Source organism: Xyrauchen texanus, chromosome 32, assembly GCF_025860055.1.
Source record: "Xyrauchen texanus isolate HMW12.3.18 chromosome 32, RBS_HiC_50CHRs, whole genome shotgun sequence".
Taxonomy (NCBI): Eukaryota; Metazoa; Chordata; class Actinopteri; order Cypriniformes; family Catostomidae; genus Xyrauchen; species Xyrauchen texanus.
The window spans coordinates 37,677,391-37,695,732 of NC_068307.1; the positions used below are offsets into that span (position 1 = coordinate 37,677,391).

At 40.2% G+C, this 18,342-nt stretch overlaps 1 protein-coding gene across 1 annotated transcript in view; it reads right to left on the reverse strand.

Annotated features, from left to right (window-relative positions):
- mst1rb (macrophage stimulating 1 receptor b) overlaps positions 1–18,342 on the reverse strand; it is a 51,771-nt gene that overhangs the window by 22,370 nt on the left and 11,059 nt on the right. The gene's annotated exons all lie outside the window — the stretch shown is intronic.

An 18,342-nucleotide genomic window follows, 5' to 3' on the forward strand; every position in this document is an offset into this window, starting at 1 on the left:
ACCGGGAAGTGCCCAGCCTTTCATTTTGAGCCGTATCAAGTTCCCCAGGCCACAGATGCACTTCATCTTCCCATTTCGAAGACCCAGAGTATTAGGCCTCCAATGATTCCCCCTGAACTTTCTAGAGTTCCTCCAGAGTATGCTGATCTCAAGGAAGTCTTCAGCAAGTCCCGAGCCACATCCCTTCCTCCACACAGACCATATGACTGTGTCATAGACTTGGTTCCTGGAGCATCTCCACCACGAGGTAGGCTTTACTCTCTCTCTGCCCCGGAGAGGGCTGCTATGGAGAGGTACCTCAAGGAAGCTTTGGATAGTGGTTTTATTCGTACTTCGACTTCACCTGCTGGAGCTGGGTTTTTCTTTGTTGAGAAGAAGGATGGTGACCTCAGGCCTTGCATCGACTACAGGGGTCTTAACCGCATCACCATTAAGAATCGTTACCCCCTGCCCCTGATGACATCTGCTTTTGAGATCCTGCAAGGTGCCACCATATTCACTAAATTAGATCTCCGAAATTCCTACCACCTGGTCAGGATTCAAGAGGGGGATGAGTGGAAGACGGCTTTCAACACCCCGACAGGCCACTATGAGTACAGAGTTATGCCCTTTGGCCTGGTCAATGCCCCAGCCGTCTTCCAGGCATTGATTAATGATGTCTTGCGGGAGATGTTGAACAATTTCGTTTTTGTCAACCTCGAAGATATCCTCATTTTCTCATGCAACTACCAAGAACACGTTCAACATGTTCGACAGGTCCTGTCCCAGTTACTTAAACACAGTCTCTTCGTCAAGCTGGAGAAGAGCGAATTTCACGTGTCTTCAACTCCATTTCTCGGCTTCATCGTTTCCAAGGGCATCCTCCAGATGGATCCTGACAAGGTGCGTGCAGTGCAGGAATGGCCTCAGCCTAACTCTGTGAAGCAGGTACAACGTTTTCTTGGCTTCGCCAACTTTTATAGGAGGTTTACAAGAAGCTTCAGCTCTGTTGCAGAACCTCTGTCCGCACTCACCAAGAAGTCTGCCCGACCATTCTTGTGGACTGAGAAGGCCAATCAAGCTTTTAACAAGCTCAAAAGACTCTTTATGTCTGCCCCTATCTTAACCATTCCAGACTCAGAGTTGCCCTTTGTGGTGGAGGTTGACGCTTCTGATGTTGGGGTAGGGGCAGTCTTGTCCCGAAAAGCCAGGGTTGACAACAAGCTTCACCCATGTGCTTATCTGTCCCGTCGACTAACTGCAGCAGAGAAGAATTACGATATTGGAAACCGAGAGCTGTTGGCTGTTAAGGTGGCATTGGAGAAGTGGAGGCATTGGTTGGAAGGGGCCAAACATCCATTCCTCATCTGGACAGACCACAGAAACCTTACCTACATTCAGGAGGCCAAGAGACTGAGTTCCTGCCAAGCACGCTGGGCTCTGTTTTTTAATCGGTTTGACTTTGTTCTTTCTTACTGCCCAGGTTCCAAGAATTCAAAACCAGATGCACTTTCGAGGCAGTTTGACCACCCAGAAGAGGAGACCAGACCAGAGCCCATCCTACCCACCTCTAGAATAGTAGCAGTGGGGCATTGAGGCTGCCATTAAGAAGGCCCAATGGCAGCAGGCGGATCCAGGTAATGGTCCACCTGGACGTATTTTTGTACCTAACCGACTACGTTCTGATGTGTTGCAGTGGGCACATGCCTCCCTCCCCTCCAGTCACCCTGGGGCTACTAGAACTTGCAGGCTCATCCAGAGGAGGTTTTGGTGGCCAAAGTTGCAAAGAGACGTCCGGGGCTTTGTTGCCGCTTGCACTGTGTGTGCCCAGAACAAGGAGCCCAGAACCCACCCTCAATGACTACTTCATCCTCTACCTATCCCTAAGCATACTTGGTCGCACATATCTCTGGACTATGTCACAGGTCTGCCCAGATCCCAAGGTAATACAGTCATTCTTGTGGTGGTGGATAGATTTTCCAAGGCCTGTCACCTCCTACCTTTACCCAAACTTCCCACAGCCAGCCAGACTGCAGAGCTCCTAATGCAGCATGTGTTCAGGATTCACGGCTTCCCCCAGGATATCGTCTCCGATAGAGGTTCTCAGTTCACCTCCCGGTTCTGGAAGGCATTTGGCCGCCTCATTGGATCTGACATCAGTCTGTCATCTGGTTTTCACCCCCAATCGAATGGGCAGACAGAGAGGGTGAATCAGGAGATAGAGAAAACTTTGAGATGTTTGGCAGCAGACAATCAGACGACTTGGAGCTCTCGATTAGTCTGGGCAGAGTTTGCACATAATACTCCCTACCATTCTTCCCTAGGCATGTCCCATTTTGAGTGCCAGTATGGTATTTTGTAAGTATTTTGTTCCCTGGACAGGAGCCAGAGGTATGTGTTCCTGCTCAACTCGTTCCCCATTGTCAACGGACTTGGAAGAAGGCCCGGGCAGCCTTAATGAAAGCCTCTCAACAACAACAAAGGCAAGCGAACCGGCGGCGGAGGCTGGGACCTATGCTTCGTCCGGGTCAGAGGGTGTGGCTCGCAACCAGAGATCTGCCTCTCCGGGTAGAATCTTGCAAACTGGCTCCACGTTATATTGGTCCTTTTAAGATCCTCAGGAAGATAAATGCAGTAGCTTACCATCTACATCTGCCCAGGTCCATGAGAATTCACCCAACGTTTCATGTCTCTCGGTTAAAGCCTGTTGTTTGTTCTTCTCTGTCCCCAGCTCGCAGAGCTACCCCAGCTGCCCGCATCATCGACGGAAAACCAGCTCACACTGTGCGTAGGCTGGTGGATTCCCGTCAGGTCCGTGGAAAGTTGCAGTATTTGGTCGACTGGGAGGGTTACGGCCCAGAGGAGCGCTCATGGGTGCATGCTCGAGACATTCTGGACCCTACACTCATTACGGATTTTCACCGAACCCAAAGACTCCACAAGGTGAATGTCAGGAGCCGTTCTTAGAGGGGGGACTCCTGTAAGGAACCCTTAACTGGACCGCTATTGTTCTACTGGTCAGCAGGTGCCGCCTCTCACCTGACTCCTGCTGAACACACCACTCATTATGCCTGATGTATCACACCTGTGTATTGCCCTATTTAAGTGTGTTTGTGCCATGCTTTATTGTTCAGTCTTGAGCCTATGTTACCTGCTGCAAGCTAGTCTGTGTACAGTCTATGTTTATTTCATTGGACCCTTGTGTCTATCTTTCTTTTCACTGTTTCTTGGAAGCCCGGCTTCCTTTGTTTTGTTGATCTTTTATCAGTAAAGATTGTCTTTTGCCTCTGCTCTTGGATTCATTTATTGGGAGTTAGCTCAACCTGTTTACACAGTGACTTGGAACGTGAGAAACCCGGGTTCAATCCCCACCTAGAACAGCCTCGTTACACTTTACCTTCTACTATTGTGAGTTAAGGTGATTTTTTATATGACTTACACAAAGCTATAAATAAATGTGGCTTTTCATTGCATTTTTACTTATTTCATAAAACACATCAGAATATGAAAACACACACGGTTACTTATAGCAGATGCTCCTGACTAAAATTAGCCCAAATACAGCATGATACGACACACAGAACTTGGCAAAATTTTACATTTTTACAATGTACTAATTTTACTGCCATATTATTTTTAAATATTATAAATTCCAAGTTATTTATATTTTGCAAAAATACTTGTCCTAACGTTTTGCTTCCCTGACAGGTGTGTCTGCAGGACTATTTCCATTTTACTCAAGTGCTCACAGTTTGAGTTTCTGACACATTTTATTGAAGTGCATCTACAGGTGTTTCCACACTTGATATATCAGCTGAATTCCTTTATCCCACCCACCTTTCATTTGCGTGTTGTGACCTTTACAACTTCCTTTTCAGATCCGTGGATCTGCACTGTTTTATCACAGTTGTAGCCATAGATTCTCTATTGCTTCCCTCACAGGAGACTCATGGCAGTTTTATGTAACTAATTTGCATAAAACAGCATGGATTATATTAATCTCCTTCAAAGCACCATTTCAACTGTCCTAACTACTCCACTGCTGCAGCAGTGCTTTCACTCCCCTCTCCCACAGGAGCACCTTCACTAATCTGTCTCATCTACTTCCCTGTCACAATGCTTCCCCTTCCTTCCACCACAGGAGCATCTTTTACTATTCAGTCTTAACTACTCTACTGTCACAGCAAGTAGTTTCACTCTGCTCCCACAGTAACAACCTAAATCTTGGCTCAACTACTCCAGTGCCACAGCAGTACTTTAACTATAACTCCACAGGAGAACCATTACTGTTGTTTCAACTACTCCACTGAAGCAGTAATGCTTCCACTCTGCTGCCACAGGAGCAACTTTACTATTGTCTCAACTCTACTACTGCAGCAGTGCTTCCGCTCTGCTCCCGCAGGAGCAAAGTTACTATTGTCTCAAATACTCCACTGCCACAACAGTGCTTTCCCTCTGCTCCCACAGGAGCTCCTAATCTATTCAGTCTCATCTACTCCACTGTCGCAGTGGTTATTTCACTCCTAGCTCCTGTATTACAGCTGCAGTGCTTCCCTCCTCCAACCAATTAGGTAATTTGATTTCTCTTTTGTTCTGCTCATGTGTTGTTTAGGGTCAGTGAAGACTACAGACATTTCTCTCTTTTTTGCCTTTGCACAACCAACTTTCTGTTTACACTTGTCAATATGCATACTGTGCATGTATAACTAAAACCTGTCAACTTGTTTATTGGCCATACAAAGGGCTTGCTTGTTTGGGGGGAAATACAGAGCTCGGGTCGTGCCTCCTGCTCAAACCCCTCCTTTATGGACAGCTAGCAAAATATTTTACCCATACCAATCTGTTTACCATTTCCACTTCAAAGACTAGTTGGACATGCAAACTTGTGAAAGTAAAATACAGTGGGGTAAACCTCTATAGAGGTAATTGGGAAACCATAGCAGTTATTATTTGTGTGTTCTTGTTTGCTCCAACAGCAACTATTATAAATCCACAACTTTCAAAAGAGGACAAAAATAGAGAAAGGAATACGGCAGTAAGAAAAGAGAAATATGGAAAATTTACTGTCACTCTCTCAGTAGCTGTATATAAAGCCCTATTGCAGCTGTATTTACTGTTTTTTTTAATGAATGCAAGGGTAATATAACAAAGAATATAAATATACATTTACATTAAATAAATAAAAAAGATTAGATATGAAAAAGTTAGCTAGATTTATGTACACTTCTTATATTAAGGCAGAACTCCATCACAGTCTTTGAAATGGGTCCACTGGGTGCAATTTACCCAGACACAATTTAATCTTGTTTTTGAAAGTAATTTTAATAAGATTAAATGTTCATGTCTTTAAAAAAAAAGTAAAAAAAACAATAACACAAATAACAAGTTATAAGATAACGTCTTGGGTTACTTAACTGTAACCCCTGTTCCCTGATAAAAGCGGAACGAGATGCTGCGCTACTTAGCGCTTTAGGAACAAAAGATCCCAAAGCGCTAAGTCAGCGCAGCATCAAAGTGTAGCTTTTTGACAGGGAACAGGACACTAGGTCCAGCATGTTTTTTTTTTACATGAATACACAGGAATTTGGCATGTGCTTCCCAAATGTTCCAGTACCCTGAAAACGGAGCCATCTCTAATCAGACATTTTTGCATCAGTTACCTTCACCTGTTGCACGAATGTAGCGTCAGAAGTATGGGAGACCTGCCCTAGTGAAAAAGTAATACACCAAATTGTATTTAAAATACAATGATTTAATGATACGTATGCTACAATTACATTAACATATCTAGGTACTAATTGAAAGTACCATGTAATTGCTTTCTTCAATTGCATACAGAGAAACTATGATCATTACAAATTAAGTGGTAAAGTAGTATAGCTTTTACAAATGCAATTAGAAGTATAAAGTTCAAATATATTGTGCTTTAAGAAAGTGCCTTGGTTAGGTGCTTGTTTCCATCTACAACAAGTTTTATGATTCTACAACTTGTTTGAACAGTGTTAAACGCGATTGTCAACAATTTTCTTCAAGCACAAACAAATTAGTAATATGACTTAGAAATATGTTCCTAATATACTGTATATACTGTATGTATACTATATATTTAAAATTATGCCATGTCTGTTCTGAGAACTTTTAAGAATGCATTTTTCATTTGCATTTCAACATCCTGTTATCATATTCACAGAGAACAAACTCTTTATTTGATTGTCTTATAACTCGGAAGTCTTAGAGCAAGAGGTTACTAATGCTAGAAACTTATTAATTTAAAAATGATATTTAACACATTATTTTGAGTACTTTTTTAATTGCACAGTGATGCTAAATTTACATGTGCAGCAGTCACCATGCCAGAACCCGTTTTGAAGTGGGGGCCCTCAAACAGGCTGGTTGTGACATCATCACAACAACATAAAGTAGGCAGTATGCAGAGTGTGTTGTACACCCAATTAATACCAGACCAGATTCCAAGATTGTCAAAATCACAGTGATTAGTTATTTATCTAAATAAATATTAGTCTAAAACTGTCCCCTAACACAGTTTGAATGTTGACGCAATCAAACTAAAAATATTTAAATATGCTTCCACTGAGAGAGACTGGCTATGTGCTTGTCATTATTTTCAGGTCACACAAATTGTTGCTCAAACATTTTTTTCAATAACATGAAATGCTGTCTGTTAAGCCATTGATAATGATAATACTACTGGAACACTGAGTTGGTTCAACTGTGCGATCTTGCGTATGGGTTCCTCCTCTTGATGTATCTATTAAATCAGTCTCAATCAGTCTTTTGTTGTTTGTGTCTGCATTCAACAATGTTACACAAGTACAGTATGCCCTGTGTTTTATACCTTTTTAATGCAGCATGTTGTATATGACATTGTGTGACTTGAAGAGGAAAGTGTTGAAGTAATTTCCTCATTCGCAATAACAGGATGCAAAGCAATATTTGTTCATTATTCCATTTTTTGCAATATGCAAAATGTTGTTTTATTCTATGAAAAGGGGTTACATTTACATTTACATTTATGCATTTGGCAGACGCTTTTATCCAAAGCGACTTACAGTGCACTTATTACAGGGACATTCCCCCCGGAACAACCTGGAGTTAAGTGCCTTGCTCAAGGACACAATGGTGGTGGCTCGAACCAGTGACCTTCTGATTAACAGTTCTGTGCTTTAGCCCACTACGCCACAGGTTATTTTTTTACCCTGAATGCGATTAGTGTTGCTTTGAGACAGCTGTGATCCCGTATGAATAGGTGAATTATTAAGTGCAAATATCCAGTGTACATTGTAAATGGACAGTGATCAAAGCCTTGCAATGACTGATCCCCCAACTTTCTTCCCAGTAATACCCATGCTATAGTACTATTATTTCAAATGCCAGAAGTTCATATATTAATGCCAGCAGGAATTAATTTGTGGTGTGGGCTGGCAATATATATTATCACTATAACATTAATGTATGTCCAGCACTCTTACAATGTTATCGAGTTGCAATTGTAATGTCACCAAAATACATTATAAGTTCACATTGATTAAATTCTGTGTATTTCAAAAATTAAATACAAGGGTAGATATTTAAAGTGTACAAAAGTATATTTGATACAGTTCCATTTTAGCACAACCAAGTATACTTAACACATCTTAGTTGCACCACAGCACTGCTTTCTTAAGTGCAAACTTATGTATTAAGTACAAAATGAGTTGTTCCAATGAGTAGACTTTAAGAATACCAATTTATAGTCTGCCAGCAATACACTTTAGTATACTGAAGCACTCAAGAATAAAGTGTGCTTAAGTATATCATTTTTTCACTAGGGTGGGTTCTGGTCCCACATTGAAACCAGAAAGTAAATGTGTTTGCAAATCAGTGATGAGCTCAATTTAGATTACTTTTATACTCCACTGACAGTTAGATTTAGGGTTGAGGCTTGGGGGTACATCTAATAAAACATGTATGAGCACCAGTTTCTGGGTAAAAAATACTTATGTTCAATAATACTTCCGGCTTCGGCCACCAGGCTGTTTTATTTTATTTTGAGAAATGCATTTTGGATATTCCAGCAAGGCTGCCAATTTAGATTTTTACCACAAAAATTCAAACAAGTTCCAAACATAACACATAAGAACAGGATCTCAAATGCCTCTGCACTTCAGTACCGCAGTGTTCCGCTGTGATTCAAGCTCTCAGATGTGGCTATAAGATGCATTTCATGAGTTGTTTGGGAATCTGATCTTCCAAACTAGAGAAATAACTCTTACAAGCCTCGGCCAACCAAATAATGGCTCTAACCATTAACTAGAACATTGTGAAGAAAAGTACTCTGAACTTTTCATATAGCTATGAAAAGTTTCAGGCCACAACTTGGCCTGAAAATAGATTTTTATTTTCCCTATTTGCCAGCCTATCATATTTTTAAAACAAATAAATTCAGCATAGTTCTCAAAAATGCTTTATGCATTTCATGTGTTTTGGAAAAAGAAATGAAAAAAAGTAGGTCTATATCTAATTTGAATGATGTTGTGTGCATAAGTCTTTCTCTTTGGAATGGCACATTACAATTACACTGTCACTGTTATTAACTCATTGAAGAACACACACTCCCCCTCTTTCTGTACACAGTGTTTTATATCAAACTCACAGTCACATCCTTTGGATAATGCATGATATTTGTATGATGTCTTGTTTAATTAGGTGTTTTAGTTTATATATATATATATATATATATATATATATATATATATATATATATATATTTGCTAAACATAGGTATTTGGACACTTAAGCTTTAGGTAAAAAATAATCTTATTGCATTAGATAAAGAACAAAATAGAGCAAAATATTTAAACCATGTGCCATTTAAAAGAAAGACAGCACAAATACACTTCAAGCAAAACATTTCACAAAATAAGTCTATTAGGTTTTAAATAATAAAATAGGTCTAATGTTCAAAATTAGGATAGAAAATATGTGGACCCATTCTGGATGTCCAACATTGGACGGAGCATGTCCATAGTTAAGGTGACAAACTATCTGTAGTTACTCTGATAAGATACCAGTGTGAAATTGAGGGGAACTGACTTTTAAATAAAAAACAAAAACATAATTGCCTATTATATTGTCATTGTACTAAAGCCTAAATAATTAAGATATTATCTGTGAAATATTTACTGAAGTTTACAGTAGTTTTTTTTTTCTTCTACCCACTATTAGAGTAATGTTAGATGCATAAATCATTGGGCATTCCAAATTGGGGAGAAAATGGGAGAAAAATAAATACATAAAAAATGAATGAATTGAACTGATTTGAATTGAATTGAAAAAAATAATAATAATAAAATATCTAATAAAAATTCAAAGCAAGTTTATAGAGAATATTGGGAAAACAGGGAGAAACTCTTTAGAGAGATACACAAACACAAACTATGTTTGATAGTTTAAAAAGTAAGGAGAGACGAACACTTAGAAATACATAATATATTATATAATTTAGTATTTCAGAATATATGAAACTATATTCAGAATTATTAATGTTTCTTACTGTTAAAAATCTATGGCTGTTAATAGAATAAATAATCAAGTTTATTCTTGTGATTTCCAACTAGTCTTTGTAAAGCAGAATGAATTGGTAATAAATGTCAAATTCTGTAAAGGTTAAAATTTGTATTTATTTATTTTTTATGTAATGTTTTTAATTGACAATTTTTACACTTTTTGATGTCTGAAATTTTCTACGGACCCCTATTACCTCCTTGCAGACACCTAGGGGTCCTCGGAGTTTGAATTACCCTGATTTATGTGATTCATTTTGTAAAGAAATTATTATATATATGTACTGAAATTCATACGTTTAAGTGTGGCTTTTTGGGGCCTTGGAATGTCCATATATACAGTAAATATATATAATGTGTCACACACTCAAAACAAAACTTCACTGTCTTCACGAAGAGGCAGATTTTTCATCAAGTAGAACCTTTAGTTTCTGCTTGATGTATTATTTGCTTGTTACATTATTAATTTTATATTATTGAATACTGGTTAGGTTTAGGTGTAGGGGTGGGGTAAGGTCCTTCAAATATCTATATAATTCTGCAATCTTACTAACATTGTTGCGACTAAATTTACCTGTCTGTTAAATGTTTTATATTGTTGTTGATAATTGGTTAGGTTTAGGAATTAGTTACATTAGGGTATGTCAAATATTGATATGATAGTATAATGTAAAATAATGTATTTCTAAGTATAATAAAACATTTTGCGGTTAAACACATGTTAATATTTGAAGATTGTTGAGCCTGTGACAGGATCATCTGAACTGAGGAGGCACCATTCTGTTTGTGACATTTTAATGGTGCAGGAAAAATGCTGCTATGGTGATACATTGCTTATGTGAAACAGGTATTAGGAAGGGACATTCTCATTCTAGACAACATTTTATGGTATAAAAATTTTAATATGCCCATGAGCGCAAAATGAGTCAATAGCTTTGGGCCAATTTTCCCTGAAAAGTATTTCACATTTTAAATTTATATTGCTGCTAAAAAATTATTTGTTAACTTTTAGGAATATGATGGCATATAGATGACTGTGGCAGGGTGGAGGTGGGGCTGGGTCGTGATTCTACACACCCGGTCCCTTATCAGGCTAATTAAGCCTCCGAGAGGGATAAAGGCCGACTGCGGAGGATGGTGCGGGGGAGAGAGATTGTTTACGGTGTGTGTTTTGTCTTCTACTTCAGTTTTATATTAAACTATTATTTATATTATCAAGCCGGTTCTCGCCTCCTCCTTTCCATTGAACTGATTACACTGGTGCCGAAGCCCGAGAAGGAGGAGGGATGCCCGTCGCGGAGTCCTCGACACTGCCATCCATCCAGGGGAGGGAGTAGACCGACCGCCCGGATGCGGTGAATGGCCGCCGTCCGCGAGGCGAGTGGGGACTGGACTCCCTGACCACCTGGCGCGATGGAGCCTCTGCCAGGGGCGGAGGAGAGCCCAGTCATACCCCAGAAACACGGAGGGTTCGAAGGAAGACCGCCGTCTGCGAGGGGAGGAGGGAAGTGTCTCCCCGACGGCCTGGAGTGGTAGGGCCGCTGCCAGGGGCGGAGGAGTGTCCCCACGAGTCGTTGAGAACCTGGAGGGGCGTTCTGACCGCCGGGGGTCGTGAATCTGACTCCGGTCTGCCCGGGGATTATACACACCCTGTCCCTTATCAGGCTAATTAAGCCTCCGAGAGGGATAAAGGCAGATGGCAGACGGTGGTGCGGGAGAGCGAGATCGTTTACGGACATGTCCGTCATATGTGTGTTTGTGTCTTTTGTTTAAGTTTATCATTAAAAGCCGGTTCTCGCCTCCTCCTTTCCATTGAACTGATTACACTGACCTCAAAGCTAAAAGACAGGGACTAACAGTCACAAATGTCCAGTTTTGATTTCATGGTGTTCAAGTATTTATGGTAGATTTAAAACACTTACCATGTCAATGAACTCAGTACCCTGCATCGTTATGAGGCACTTAGCACTAAAGATATTCAATCTTGCAGGTCCTCTGTTACTGATAGATATACCCCTGTCTACTCTGGTTAGCACTGACAACTGATCCTATCAAATATATTATTCCAAGAGAGGGGCAGCAAATGCATCAAAGCTGTTAAGAGTGTTGCCAGATCTCACAAAAAAAAACAAGTTACGCATTTACGCATCATAGGGTAGGTGAGGGGCTGAGAACCCTGCTGAAAAGACCACCATTGCTAGTTGCAAGCTTACATTGTGTTTTGTAGGCTGGTCGCCCAGCATGGAATGGTGGTGTGCTGGTATCAACCAACTTCATCAGCTTGGTTTTGCTTGTGAAAAGCATGGCTATACTGGTCCACCAGCACCATACCAGCACTAACCAGCATTAACCTAATGAGAATTATATGTTGGTAAAGATGGTCCATTTAAAAGGGAAGGGATTAAATATAGGAGGAAAATAGAAACAAACTACAGCAAAGTGCTTAGTTTTGAACTTAATGATTCAATTAAATTTAAAATGGCAAAACCAGTTCTTTTGAAAATATGATCACCATAATCAACATAACTGCTAAAATATGACAAAATCCAAAAGGAAATCCTGGGCTTCAATGTTATTATGCCAACAGGTCAGGCATGGGCCAGTTGCAAGAAAATACTTATATAAAGTAGCAACACCAAACTCATATTTCTTTCAATAAACCTGAATTATTGTCACAGCCTTAAAGTATATTATTTTTAATTGATGAACATACTGCACACTTGTACATTATGTTTATTGTTGGAGTTAAATGTACATGACAGAGAGGTTTATAAGTACTCACAACACCACATGGTAAACGCCTTTTTATAGTTTATAATATTTCAATTGTTAAACAACTTTCTTCAAGGGCCCAACAATTTTATTCCCAAAGGATTCCAATATTCCACTATTGATGCCCCAACATCAGCAGTTCACAGACCAAATTGTTGCTTTTCTGTGCCACAAGTCAAAATAGCTTTTGATCATACAAAAAAGACAAAGCTTTTCCCTAAACAGTCTGTGTTTTGTTTGTGCTGCAGACATAACATAGTTCAAAAGTTTCTGAACAAGAGCTTTTAGAGAGCCTTGGTGTTCAAAAAGGGGTTACAAAAGGTTTTAAAAGGATTTTGTATTTTCATTCAGACCATAGATGGTTTATGGTTTATGAGTGTACCTCATTTAGCATTTTATCATCCTCCAGAGAAGTGGCAATCTGAATAAGCCCACACAACAGAATGCTCAAGCAGACTCAATGGACCTTTATGACCCATAGTGTGGCATTCAAAACAAGAGGACAAACCAGGCTTTAGGCTTCTTTAAGATATCATGGTACCACATAATCAACTAGAAAGCTACATAAGCTACATAATACATTTATGCCTCTGCATAAAACCAAAAGAAATGCAGCACTACTCTTTTGAATGTAACAATCTGTTACTGACTTTCCCTTTTTTTTACCCACAGGACGAAACTTTCGTATAGTGGGTTTGCCCGAGTCAGCTGAGCAGACGAGATAAGCAGACTTTGTGAATATGGTGTTACTGGAGACATTTGCCACTGATGCTTAGGACAGGCAAGTATTAGTGGATAGATCCCATCGTACCTCAGCACCAAAACCTTTTCCTGGGGCCATTAATTGTCCGCATACACACCTACCTCTATGTGTAAACAAATGCTATGGCTCGCCAGCAGACATCTAGGGTCAATTCTACACCAGCGCAAAGGGATCCACTTCTAACCAGGGACCGGATTCACAAAATGTTCTGAAGAAGAATTGGTTTCTTACTTACCATTTTCTTCTTAATTTCTAACTTCAGAATATAGTTAAGAATATTTTTGTGGCAGTGGGGGCGTGGTCAAGTGTCCATCCGGAAAGAGAGAGAGAGTGAAGCTGGCATTCTGTGGCGCCCTGTGAAAGCTAAATAAATGAACTCACTTGAGTTGAAGGAACCTGTTGACTGGTGTTGTCCCTGGGAACCTTCACACTGGTGCTGAAACCCGGGAGACTTATCCAAGGTGTTGGAAGGAAGTCGCCACGTAGAGTCCTCCCAATTGGCAGAGGTCCACCAGTCCCTCACTGGTTTGCATCAGAACCACCATCAGACCCTGCTTGAGCTCCGGCAAGACCAAGATCGCCAGTTTTTGGAGATCCTACGGGCTCAAGCAGAGGACTGGCATGTGATCCGGAGCCTCCTGAGTTATGCAGACTTGAAGAAGGCCATCCGGAGTCCGGAAGGAAACGCCAACTCTTCCGGAGCCTGAAGATGGAGAAATCCGACTGCCCGAGACGCCTGCCGGAGATGGCTGCTAGAGGGGAACCGCAATGTCGAGGGACTGGTCAACCAGGTGGTACTGGAACAGTTCATACAACGTCTGCCAAAAAGAACAGCGGAGTGGGTCCAGTGCCATGCCCGGCGTTGCTGGAGGAAGCCGTCTGGCTTGCGGAGGACCATATGGCCGCGATCCCAAGGGTGGAGGAGCCCTAATCTCTCTTCTCCCCCTGTGTTTTCCCCCTCCTCTCTACCCTCTCGCTCTACTCTCTCTCCAGGGCCAGTTCATGCCCCATGCAGGCAAGAAGGATTTCCGAGGCTAGTTCCCCGGCCATGGGAGGGGACACATTCCCCTGCTCCGATCTTCAGCCGCCTTCACCCTCAGGTGGGGGCACCCGCAAACGCAAGTACGGGCGTAGCGTCTGGGCCAGCGTGTTTGAGGTGCAGAGCCCCCGATTGGGCCAGAGCATACCGGATAGCGGTAAGTGTCAAGGGGGGTACTCACCAAGCATTGGTGGATACAGGTTGTAATCAAACCACCATCGCTTGGTTCAACCCGAACCCGAACCGGATGGTAGGCAGTCCAGACGTGTCCCTGGCCTGAGTCAGGCGATGGGGATATGTGGCAGCGGGGCGTGGTGAAGTGTCCGTCCGGAGAGAGAGAGAGAGCGGTAAGGGCGCTTGCACCTGAGCTAAATTATGCCTAACACCTGTTTCTGATTACAGTGACCATGGGGAGAGCGGCATAAAAGAGTCACATAGCCAGCAGACCAGGTGAAGCTGGCGTGCTGTGGCGCCCTGTGAAAGCTAAATAAAAGTACTCACTTGAGTTGAAGGAACCTGTTGAATGGTTCCCTGGGAACCTTCACAATTTTGTATTCCCGAAAAAACGTATTAAGAAAAAAACGTAAGAAGCATTCAAATTCTCTGATAAATCTTTCTTAAAAAGTTAGAATAACCTCACAGCAGTCTTAATTTCTAAAAAGTAAGATGTTTAATTAATTTGCTGGGTTTTCATGCTGAGTCTGAAGTCACAATTATGTGATTGTTTAATGATATTTTTATTTTCTGCTTTCAAACCATGTAAATGTTTCAAATAGGGATGCACCGAAATTAAAATTCTGGGCCGAAACCGAAATCCAGGATGCACTGAAAATCGAAACCGAAATTTACTTTTTTTTTTTTTTTTTACCTATGTGTATAATTGTATTAATATTATACTTTTTCATTAATTTCATGAATTTAATGAATCTGAATTGAAAAACTACAAACCAATAAAATAAATCACACTTTTATTGAAAGTAACACACCAATAATGGACAAAAAATATATTAAAACATTATTAAATATTATTCTTCATTCAGTTCTGTAAAAATCAAATTTTACAGATTTTATTAACAATTATCCAAATAATGTAAAGTTTTAGAAAACTATAATATACAAACAACAGTCAAGTAATGAACTTAGCTAGCATCTTTGAAAAAGTTTAAATATGCAACAGTAATTTTAATTGAAACAAAAGGCAGAACACAGAATGGCAGAGGGCCTCTATATTATAAGATGTGGTGTAGCAGCGCTAGTTGTGGCACTGCTGTGGATCGGGGCGCTTTCCTGTAGAATCTCTTGCTGTACTCTGTATATATATCTTGAAAGTTCTGCTGAACAAACACTGCAGATCGCAAATGTGATGTCCTTATCAGAAACTTTGAAGAATTTCCACACCGCTGACATGATCGGCCTTTGTTTGGTAGCGCCGTGATAAGGGCTAGATCGATCCAGAGTGAAATCTGAGCACTGAGGGGCGGGGCGAGGAGGTATATATTTTCGGCTCATATTTTTTTATATGAGCCGAAAATATAATATGAATATAAATATAAAATATAATATGAGCCGCAATTTCGGTGCATCCCTAGTTTCAAACAACTATAAATATAGTTTTGAAGGCTATTGATGTGGTGACCAATCATGCTAATGTGTGTGCTGCATATAGCGTTCTCTCTCCGCGATCTTTAGAGTTACTAGAAACAATGATTATTGTCACGTTCCTGTGTTGTCTGCCCTATGTTCTCTGTTTCACCCATCACGTTTATGTCATGTTTCCGTGTTGTTTGCTCCGTGTTTTCCGTTTCACCCCTCACCGATCCCGTTCCATGTCACGTTTTCCCTGTTGTGCCATATTTTCTCCACTTGATGATGTCTTTACTGTGTTCCATGGTATATCTAATGCAACAGGGAAAACGTGACATGGAACGGGATCGGTGACGGGTGAAACGGAAAACACGGAGCAGACAACACGGAAACATGACATAAACGTGATGTGTGAAACAGAGAACATAGGGCAGACAACACAGGAACGTGACAGATTATAATATTAGAAAGCTGTGACTTTCTTTTTCACCCCTCATCCACATCTCTATCGAAGTTGGCCACAGCGGAGGCAGCCTCTGCCACCCTTTCCCATTAACCTGCCTCATACTTTCCGAAGTGATATTATTATCAAGCTTCCCAAGGAGAACTTTTTTCTTGCAGTAATTTCCTCAGCTGTCTACTGAAGGTTTTGTTTCATTTCATTTCCTCCATGTCAAAGTAGAAATATTTGAGAACTTCTTAAGACTTTTTCAAGAATTGCACTTAGGAACGTTCTTATGAGCTACTTATAATTTATCCTAAGAACTTTCTTAATTTTTTCTAAAGAACATTTTTGTGAATCCAGTCCCAGATGTAAGCCCTGAAGTGGTGTGGCTCCGCTCTTCCACCCGTCTGGTCTTCACGTACAAATATTAGCTGCATTTCCACTATTGAGCCAAATGAGGGCATGCTAGTGTGTGCCAGGTTCAGTTGCATTCCCACTGTCATTTCCGAGGCTTCATCGGGCGTCCTCGGTGCTTACTCTAGGTCAATGGCCTTTGGGCTGCCGATAACCGATGGGCCAAAGAAGGCCATCTGGAAATTGAGGCGAGTTGAATGTCAAATACGGAGTTTCACTGAGTGTGGACAGTGGTTTTAGTACCAAGATTCATAAATAGGGGGCATGTGCAAGTTCATTCAAAATGATTATAATCCACTGCCTTGAAAACGGCATACACTCCATGGTTCTGACACCTTTCTATCATGGCCAGCATTAAGTTTTTCAGCAATTTGTGCTGCAGTAGCTCTTCTGTGAGATTGGACTAGACTAGACTTGCTAATAAATTCTGTTAACATCTATGTGGAAAAGTAATGAAATAATTTTTATGAATCAAGGGCATTCACATCGTAAAATTTGTATTAAGCAATCACAATAGCGTATTAAGTAAGGACTTACTGTCATTGCAGGTTTTTACTGTCATTATCGGCTCTTTTGTGAATCAAACAGTTCAAGAAGTCAATAAAAATTCAGTTTGCGGCACATCGCCAACATCAATTTGTGAAACTTTTCAGGTAAATCATGATGATAACAGTGAAATAATCGCAACTGGAACAATCCTCAGAGAAATTAATAGAATACCCGAAGACGATCTTTGACTGAAACGTTGTTTGATTTTACAGATTTGCAAGCTATACAACTTTTCTATTTTTTCCCCATAGTATTGTGTATGCACCTGCCACAATGTGTTTTATTTATGGGTTTAACAGCATTAACATTGACCATACATTATCAACTGAACGTGATTTACCGATGGCTAAGCTAAATTATTAAACCTATATTACATTGCTCATATCAAATAAAAAAAAAACTGTCCAACCAGTCTCGTTAGGTGGCATACATTTTTTCGAGAAAATCAAGTGCAAACTACGTCTTTCCATGAACTTTTCACACCATGTCATCCACTTCTGCTGGAAAAACAAAAAGCAGATTTAAAATTATATTTAAAACGAAGAAATAAATGCAAGCAGCAAAGACCCGTTTCAAAAGTATAGGCTATGGTGTTCAAGTTATGTTATTTTTAAGGCTAATTATTTAATTTTTTGTAAATTTTTTCTTAACTTATTAAGTAAAGTTAACTTCTAGCTAAATGTAATCATATCAGTTTACTTCAAAGATCCCAACATTTTCAGATGTCTTACATGTGATTTAGACATGGTCGGGAGCGGATATATATTTTGTTCATACCAACTTTTTGAAAATACGAAAACTTTAATTAATCCAAAAATGTAGGTCAGAATGGCTTAACAAAAGATTTACACAAAAATTAGTTATTTTTGTGTTTCATGAATGAGGCCCAATGAAGGAATCTGAACTTATCTTTTTGGTGAACAGAATCAAAAGAATCGAGTCAGTGAAACAAAAAAAAATCACTACCACTAAAAAGGCTATGTTCACACAGACATAAAAAATCGGATTTTTTGGCCTATCTGACTCAAATCCATTTAGGTTTTAGTAGTCTAAACAGGACAGAAACACATAAAATGTGATTTTTACAAGCTAATTCGTAAGTGGTTTAAAATGCAATAAAAAAAAACATATTTGAGATTTCATGTGTGTGTGTTTTTTTTTCTTCATTTGTTGTACGTGACATGGTTGTTAGGTCAGATTTTGCACCGAGAAGACATCCTGAACAGCATAAAAA